This window comes from Anser brachyrhynchus, assembly GCF_964034855.1.
Source record: "Anser brachyrhynchus genome assembly, chromosome: 1".
NCBI classification, from domain to species: Eukaryota; Metazoa; Chordata; class Aves; order Anseriformes; family Anatidae; genus Anser; species Anser brachyrhynchus.
The window spans coordinates 119,203,148-119,211,897 of NC_137694.1; the positions used below are offsets into that span (position 1 = coordinate 119,203,148).

At 43.1% G+C, this 8,750-nt stretch overlaps 1 protein-coding gene across 7 annotated transcripts in view; it reads right to left on the bottom strand.

The window, feature by feature from the left end:
- ICOSLG (inducible T cell costimulator ligand) overlaps positions 1-8,750 on the bottom strand; it is a 62,221-nt gene that overhangs the window by 25,257 nt on the left and 28,214 nt on the right. For 6 of the 7 annotated variants that reach the window (XM_080576743.1, XM_080576748.1, XM_080576745.1 and 3 more), the window contains exon 8: positions 7,033-7,141. The exons of the other annotated variant lie outside the window; for it this stretch is intronic. The gene's annotated coding sequence lies outside the window, so the exon portion shown is untranslated. The remainder of the gene's footprint in view (positions 1-7,032; positions 7,142-8,750) is intronic. 7 annotated transcript variants of the gene reach the window in all.

Below are 8,750 nucleotides of genomic sequence, written 5' to 3' on the forward strand. Positions count from 1 at the left end.
AGTGTTTATCCGCATGCCAAAACCAGAATCTAGAGGCAGGGCCATAGCTGGGCAGGGTCTCTGGCACCTTGTAGTAAGCTGTGAATACTTTGATAGGATTGAAGGCTTGTCCAGTCCTGTACATCTCAAAGTACTTATGAGTGTTTTGGGGTTACAGTCAAATCCTCCTAAAATACAGTGCTATTCAATGTACAGCTGTTACTGCTAGAGTAAACAATTGCTTTTCTGTTTTGTCATCAGATTTTAGGACAGTAGACCCTTCTAGGGAGATGTCTAACAAAACTGTAGCCAAGAGTAATTTTGTTATTTTAAAATACTACTTGATTTAATAGTGACAGATGTAGCAACTAAATGAGTCTTCCTACTTCTGCTGGGAAAAGAGGTGTTTCCTGAAACACTCGTTTGCCACAGCTGGGCTTCCTGAGTAAACGACCTCTCTTGCCATTGCTGCTTCATGAAAACCCATCGTGTGGAGTTGGCCAAAACCGAAGTTCTGGGTATTCCTGGTAATGTAAGACATGACATGAGGCATCCTAGAAATAACTGAACCTGGAGTCAGAAGTTCACAGAAAATGATTTGAAAATAAATTCCATTTGTATCTGCTTCCTAGTAAAAAGAGCTAATCCATTCAGCAAGAACTTGAGTTGATTAGTCTCTGACGAGAATGTGGAGTTTGCCTAATGCTTACCCAAGCTGTGCCCTTTAATTTCAGCTGGGAAAGTGGGGAGAAATGTTTAATAGGTTGCGCAGTGAGTCCTACTACATACCTAACTCTCACAGGAACAGGGATGTGATGTCTTCAATATCAAAGTACAAAGTTGTGATTGATTAGATATGGCATGTACTCAATGGCAACTGCTATCCATCTCAAGGACTGGTTATGTTGCTACCAAATGAAATACTTTGTTTGGATCTTCAGAGCACTTTAAAATAGCACTAATTGTTATGGCTGCCCTTTTTGTATACACAAATGTCTGATATGTGACAATGTCTCGGAACAAGCACTTCATCCCCCTTGTTGATGTGTTTGTTAAGAGCAAAGTAGCAGTTGTTAGGTCTGATCAGTACTGTGCCCTCTGCTTTAACTGGTAACTGTTAAAGTGCAAGGTTATGAGATTAAACAGGAAAAATCTTTCATAGAAAGCAGTCAAAGTATGTAAACTTCAGATGGCCTAGTTTTGAAGCACTTCCTCTGAGCACTCATGAGTATCTTTGGATATTAATATGCTGATCTCATGCCTGCAGTTCAAAGCCCTTGCATCCTTGTCCCACCAGATGGGATTTGAAGAGCCTTATTATTTATGTATCTTACAATACCCCCAGATTTTGAGGACCTCAGAGCTGACCTTGACATATCTGGGACTGTTTATTTAGAGGACTGAACTAAGAATGCTATATGTTGGTCCTCTGTAACCCTTCATTCAAGCTGTAAACAGTCATTTGGGAGATGAAGTTGAGGTGGTAGCTGGAGGAGGAGTGTGGACTCCTTAGAGCAGCTCTAAAGTGAAAGCCAGAGCTTATAGGAACTGAGGAAACGCTGTTTCTAGCAGTAGTTCAGGGCAGGCAAAATGTACGAGTACAACCTTGCAGACTTATAGCTTTCCTCACTAGCCACCTGGGATGAAATAGTTTTCCTGGCCTAAATGGGGTAAGTCATGAGGTGCCTCTGAACTGCACCTCACTGATAGTGAGCTGATGGTGGTTTCAGCCATGGCTTGCATTACCTCAGCTGGGCCCTTAGAGTTGCTCTCCTCCTAAAATCTCCTGTACCACAAACTGCATGGAGGGTTGGAACTGAAGTAGCACTATAACATCCACTGGAGACAACCCTTGACAGACAGAATTTCTGGTTTATGCCTCTTTCAACGCAAAAGAGAAATAAGGATAAGGGAAACAAACTTATAAGAGCCTATCCTAACTTAAATCCTTCTCTTCCTTCTGAAGTGTGGAAGGGATCTGTAGCTGGGGTGAGGTACACACTGCCAGCCATTTTGAGCCAGCCAAGTTGCGTGTCACTTTTGCATCTGAATCAAGATGTTCAACTTCATCCATGAAACCAGTGTTCAGAAGATACCTGTAAATTCACACGGTGGCTTCATACCATGACTGTCATGAAACTTGCAGCTGTACTGAGGTCATCAAAGGGTGAAATGAATTGTGTAGAGGCTGAGTGGAGAATAGTCTTTGAGGACAAAAGTGTTTCCCGTGAGGAAATCAGTTCCCTCAGACTGATGGGCCATACAACCCTGTTAGCATTTTAATTAGGTGGTTTTGCTCTTGATTTGAGAATATTAGGGCTTCATCCAGGGTGTGGTTCAGCCAGATTCTAGTGCCATGAAATGACTCTGTACTCAGTAAGACACTGCTGTACTCCTTGGACTTAGTAGCCCCTAACTGCAGGCCCAAGAGTTTCTATAGAGTTAGATCTCCCCAGAGGATACTTACTGGGTGGATGTTTCTGGTGCAAATGAATTTACTCTTTTCTGCTTCCATTCTTAGTGAGGAGGGAAGAAATGTGGGAGAAGGCAACTAGTCCTGTAGTAAGGGGACCTACATGAATTTTAATCGCTGATGAAATGTTGACCTCTCACTCTCTAGCTTGGCCCAGCTATTTCCCAGACTGTTTTGCAGGGGAGACTTTTTCAGGGAAACTTTCCAGCTTTAAAATTATTGGTTTTGCCTCTCCCAGTGGAGGATTTGGGAAAATAAGAGATGCATATCAACATGGTTACCCCCAGGGAGCTTTCATTCCTGTCCTCTTAATTGCATATTATTGCAGTCTTTCTTGTCAGGAAAGGGTCTTTTCTCATCTCAAGGGAAGAAAAAAAAAACACTCTGTAAAAGAATATAATTTTTGCTATAGGAGCCAGTAGAAGCTCTAGCAGCTTCTACTCTATAGATCCCAGCACAAAGAGGCTTCTAATTCCTGCTGGGTCATGTCTTTGTGACACTGTCTTTGGAAATACAACCTCAATGTACTTGCTGTGGGATGTGCAGATGTCTGAGCCAGTGTTTGTCATTGCTGTGCATTTTGCTAACAGATCAGTGTGTGGCAGCACACTGTTAGTGTGTGTGTGTGTGTTCAGCCTGTGCCAAACACTGAGCTGCCCCAGGCAGCTGGCTGCACACTGCTAACTAGCTGTAATTGTGCCAGCTGCAAGGAAAACCTAGCTTCCAGCCCAGGTAGACGGAAACATTAATATGTGTGACTGAGAGGAGTGCATGGGAGTGAAATAGCCGGAGGGTTGCCCTTGCTGGGTATGTGGTAGAGCTGGAAGAGCAGCGACACTCCCTGTCACCTTCTTCTCTCACCTCTGGGATTTCACAAATGCTTCTGGGCATCTTTGCTCTGCCTGCCCCTTCAAAGTCCTAAATGCATGTTTCTAGCAGGAGATGTGGGGAGAGAAAATGTGAAGATTAGGCAAATTCCTTCATCGTGGCTGGTTAAGAGAGATGCCCTTCCCCAGATTATGAAGTGCATTGATGTTATAGGAAAGTGTCACCTTTTGGGAACAAAGAGTTCACAGTAACTGCAAGATATGTGTGTTCTGGGTGCAGCTCTATGTTTGCATTGTCTGTCTGCTGTAACAGGGAAGGAAATGACAGTGCCAACTCTGGCAAAGCAGAGTAGTTAAAAACATGCTGGTTCTGCTGATCAAGACAATAGTAAATTTGCATGCACTGATTCCCTACAGAGCCTGAATATCTAGTCTTTAAGGAGAACAAACTTAGTTCAAGCTGGGCTGCCTCAGCAAGGGAGATCTGGGGAGTTCTGGATGCTCTTCCATTTCCTGAGGTCAAGATAATATAATCCTCTCTTCTCAGATATGATGGCAAGAATCAGCTTGGCTCTAGTTCTAATAACTCTCTAACCATGGTTACAACTTACACTGTTCTGGCAAGGCTGCTGAGAAAGGAGCTGAAAGCAAGTTTGCTGCTACAAAAAACTGTTGGTTCAAAACTTAAGCACATGCCAATGCATAACACATGAAACTCAGATGTTAGGAAATGACATCTGGGAAGCCAGAGGTGAAGAGATTATACTCCTCCTTCAAACACAGTTGAGTAATAGATTTGGACTTTGAAACTAACAAACTCTATTCATAAACTGGGGTGGGGGAATCAAGCAAATAGCTGTCTCCTCAATCGCATTATGCCTAGTTCTTTAACAGTTTTGCAGGGAAATGGGAAGTGAAATAAAATAATACAGAAAAGTGAAACTTAATATATGTACAAGGAGGCGTAGGAGGAAAAAATCTTCATGCAAATTGAAGCTGTAGAAATAATTTAAAATTTTTAAAAATATAGTATCCTCCAGATGAAGTAACTTGTTAGTGTTCTGCATCCTCCCCTCCCTTCATAAAAGCTGACGCTTTCAGCTATGCCAGGCAAAAGTGAATTACAGCAGTCACCTCACTCTTCATTTATAAAACAGAAGGGGATCTGGAGTGGAAACATGCTAAACTGCAGCGACTGAAATGAAAATGCTTGAAATACATCCTTGCAAATGACGTGAAGTCAAGTTGCTATATAGATCTATATAAACAAGTTTTGATGTTAGCTCTTAAGGCCTCTAGATCTGCATAGGTGACATCCCCCTAACATCTGCTAGGAGATGGACATTGTGACAGTGACTGAACTGAAGCAGCACCTGCTGCTAAAGCTGTCATTAAGCTGTAATTAGAAAAGCTGTGGTGGGTTGAGCTTTTCTGGTGTACACATGGGAACGTTTTGCTGTGGTTGCTTCAAAAGCAAAAACAAAGAGTGGTAACCCACAGACAGGGGAATAAAAAAAAACCCTATGGCTTTAAGAGGGTTAGTTCTGGGATGTTAGGAAATCCTAACTGAAATTAGAGTGTGGTCACATCCCTTGTAAGAAGTTGCATAACTTAACATGCGTGAAGCCAAATAAAGTCTTCCATGCCTGGAGTCCTTGAGCTAGCTATGTATGTACGTATTGTTCTTAAATTGCTTGTGCTGGAGGAAGGCAGGTTTGTTCCGAGCAATCTGTGCTCCTGGGGATTGATAGGCACACTGACACTTCTGAGTTTAAGGCTCATATGTGTTCATATTAAATCTGTTTCAAATTGTGATTTATCTTTTTTTTTCTGCCTTCCTTTCTTTCTCACTCATTAGGCATCCTGAAACAGATAATGACTCAGGGATACATACTTCCTTCCTTCAGTCTTACTAGGGCACTTGCTTGAAGACCATGTCCTACTACCAGCAATTTATTTTATTACATTTGATTAGTAACTAGCATAGGAACTGAGTGGTAGAAAAATCTGGTGGTTGGAATCAAGAGTTTAGAAAGAGGTAGATGCAGAGAAAATCGAGCGAAAGGCAGATGAGAAAACAACCAAATCTGGAATTAGCTTCAGCCATAAACTAGGACTTACTTCAATGATGCTGAAGTTATTGTTAAGGTGCACCTGAAGGTGCAGAGCTACTTTTCTATATGTAAAGAGATACGAGTAGACATGAGCTAAAATCATCAAAGTCTCTGAGGCTAAGATTGCTCTGAAAAAATCTGACTGCATATACCTCTGCAGCATATATATATATATATATATATATATCATAGAATCATTAAGGTTGGGAAAGATCTCCAAGATCAGCTGGTCCAACCATCACCCTACTACCACTGTCACACACTAAACCATGTCCCTAAGCACCATGTCCAACCTTTCATTGAACACCCCCAGGGACGGTGATGCCACCACCTTCCTGGTCAGCTGTGCTGGGTCTGTCTGGGATGGAGTCACCTTTTCCTGCAGCAGCCCACACAGTGCCGTGCTCTGCACTCATAGCTAGAACAGTGCTGGTAGCACTCCAGTGTTGTGTCTGTTGCTGCACAATACTGGCACCGCATCAGGACTCCCTCCAAGCCCCCAAGAGCCAGCAGGCTGGGGGTGGGCAAGTGATGGGGAAGGGACATCACCAGGGCAGCTGACCTAAACCGACCAAAGGGATATTCCATACCATGTGGTGTCACACTCAGCAATAAAAAGGGGGGCTCTCGTGGTGGAAGGTCCTGTCCTCCCAAACAACCGTTACGCATTTTGAGGCCCTGCTTCCCAGGACATGGCTGAACATCGCTCGTTGATGGGAAGTAGAGAATAACTTTTTTTTTCCCTTTCTCTCTGTGCTTCTGCATGGCCTTTTTTTTTTTTTTTTTCCTTTCCCTTTAGTTAAATCATACTGATCTCAAACCTCAAGATCTTTGTGTCGTATTTTCTCCCCCTTCCTTTTTGAGGAGGGGGGAGTGAGAGAGTGGCCATGGTGGAACTCAGCTGCCCACCTGAGTAAAACCACCACAGCAACCTGTTCCAATGCCTGACCCCTCTTTCTGAGAAGAAATATCTCCTAACTTACAACCTGAACCTCCCCTGGCGCAACTTGAGGCCATTTCCTCTAGTCCTGTCACTAGTTATCTGTGAGAAGAAGCCAACCCCCAGCTCCCCACAACTTCATTTCAGGTAGCTGTAGAGAGCAATAAGGTCTCCCCTGAGCCTCCTCTTCTCCAGACACAACAACCCAACTTCCCTCAGCTGCTCCTCACAGGACTTGTGCTCCAGGCCCTTCACCAGCTTCGTAGCCCTTCTCTGGACATGCTCCAGGGCCTCGATGTTCTTCCTGTAGTGAGGGACCCAAAACTGAACACAGTACTCAAGATATGGCCTCACCAGAGCAGAGTACAGGGGCACGATCACCGCCCTGGCCCTGGTTCTGCTGGCTACACTATTCCTGATATAAGCCAGGATGCCGTTGGCCTTCTTGGTCACCTGGGCACACTGCTGGCTCATGTTCAGGCAAGCATTGACCAACACCCCCAGCTCGTTTTCCTCTGCGCAGTTTTTGAGCCGCTCTGCCCCAAGGCACATGCTTCAGAAAACTGTTGATGCTCAATGAGATATTTCACTATGGAGGTATTCATTACATGAGTGAATATATTTAGTGGACTGAGAAAAGTACCTCACTGTTCAGAGGATACTCCGTATTTTTTCCTCTCCTCCCCTTATTTCTCTCACCTGTTAAAGTGAAGATCTCTCTGCCACCTTCTGTGTATGTGCAGGAGTGTCTGGCCCCTGCAGGGGAGGGCTGGCTTTATGGGCTCCTCTTGCTGAGCAGGAGGGGAGGCTGTAACACATTTCAGAAGAGGAATGAGATTGTGGGTGAGAGGCGGAAACAACCTTGACCTTTTCAAAGGATTCTTAAATACCAACTGGCATGGGATTCTTCCTTAAAATTGCTAATACTTCCCCACCCAACTTCACTGAAGCTTCTGAGCTTGGATATTGGTGGTTCAGAAACAGCAGATACTGTTGCAATCTTGGTGAACCAGAGAAAGCAATGATTTTCTGCTGCTTCCTGCTCATCTCAAGCAAGGGTTTGGAAATCAAGAGTCGAGGAACAGAGAGAAGGCAGGAGTCAAAAGAGGAAACTTCTTGCAGGGAAGGGGAATTAGTGGGAGAGAAAATAAAACCATATTATTCTAATTGAGTTGAATTTGGGGCAATAGAAAAGCTGTACGCTGTAGAAACCTTCTACAATGATAAAATGGGAAAAAGCCAACAAGCATCCTAAAGAGTTTACTGTGCTGGTGTGTATGGTTAGTGGTGGTTGTAGTAGTTACTTTTTTTTAATTATATTTTTATTATTTTCTCCCCAATTGTTTCTGGCTGTTTCCTTTTTCTTACTGTAGGAGTAAAATGTTATTCTCCTCCTCTTCCCCTCATCCTCTTTGGAGTAGCTTCTCTGGCAGATGAAACATCAAGAAGAAGGTGACTGTTCCATCAAATCAGTATTATACATTCACGCAATCTTAATTTAGGGCTTTCATAACTGGAGACAGCATATTGGAGGCTTTCCCCTTCCCTGCGTTATACAGGTGAATATTCCAGTGGTCTTGTTTGCATTACAAGAATGGAGCTTGAAGACGAAACACTCCTACCACCTCTTCTCACCTTCTACAAATAGTTCATTAGTTTCTGCAGAGGAAAAATCTGTGCTGATCTTTGCCTTTACATAACTTATAGTTTTATTATCAAGTTAAACTCAAAACAATAGCAAGCTTTTTGATTTGGTGAAGATTAAAATCTGTCATTGTGTGGTTTCACTGTGCCCTCAGGATTGTTTCAGGCAACTGGTGAAATACTTCGGTCAATTTAGTCTTCACAAAAAGAAAATTATCTGGCATGAGCTGGCTCTTAAGGGTCCTGAATTCCATGTTCACACAAATGAGAAATTTGGCTTCGTGACATCACTTGCTTTGCATTTTTCAGTGTTTATCTTCTATCTTCTTCTCTCCCTGCATTACCTTGGGGAGAACAGTTCCTTCTGGAGAAAGGACAAGCTATCAGGAGTAGAAATAGATTTTAATGGGGAAAAAGATGTTTAAAATGCCCTCCCGTGTGGCTGCTATGTGCATCTGTGTTTTTTTATTATTATTCATTTAATCTAATAAAGCTTTCATCAAAGCTCAACTGCAACAAGTTCTGAAACCTGTCTGTACTGTACTATCTTATCTTCTTTTTCCAAAGCCTATAAATGCTTGTCACAAAAAATGTGGTCTCTTATGACCTGGGCAAATCCTTACCTGGTAGTTGCTTGCCCACTTTCTTGTCCTCTTGCTCTTGCATGTGACTTCTTCACCAGCTCCAAGCAGAGACCTTATGCTGCATATTTTGTGTGGCATTGGCTTTATGCTTGTGTGTGTGCAGCTCGGTGTAATGGGACTCCTCTCACT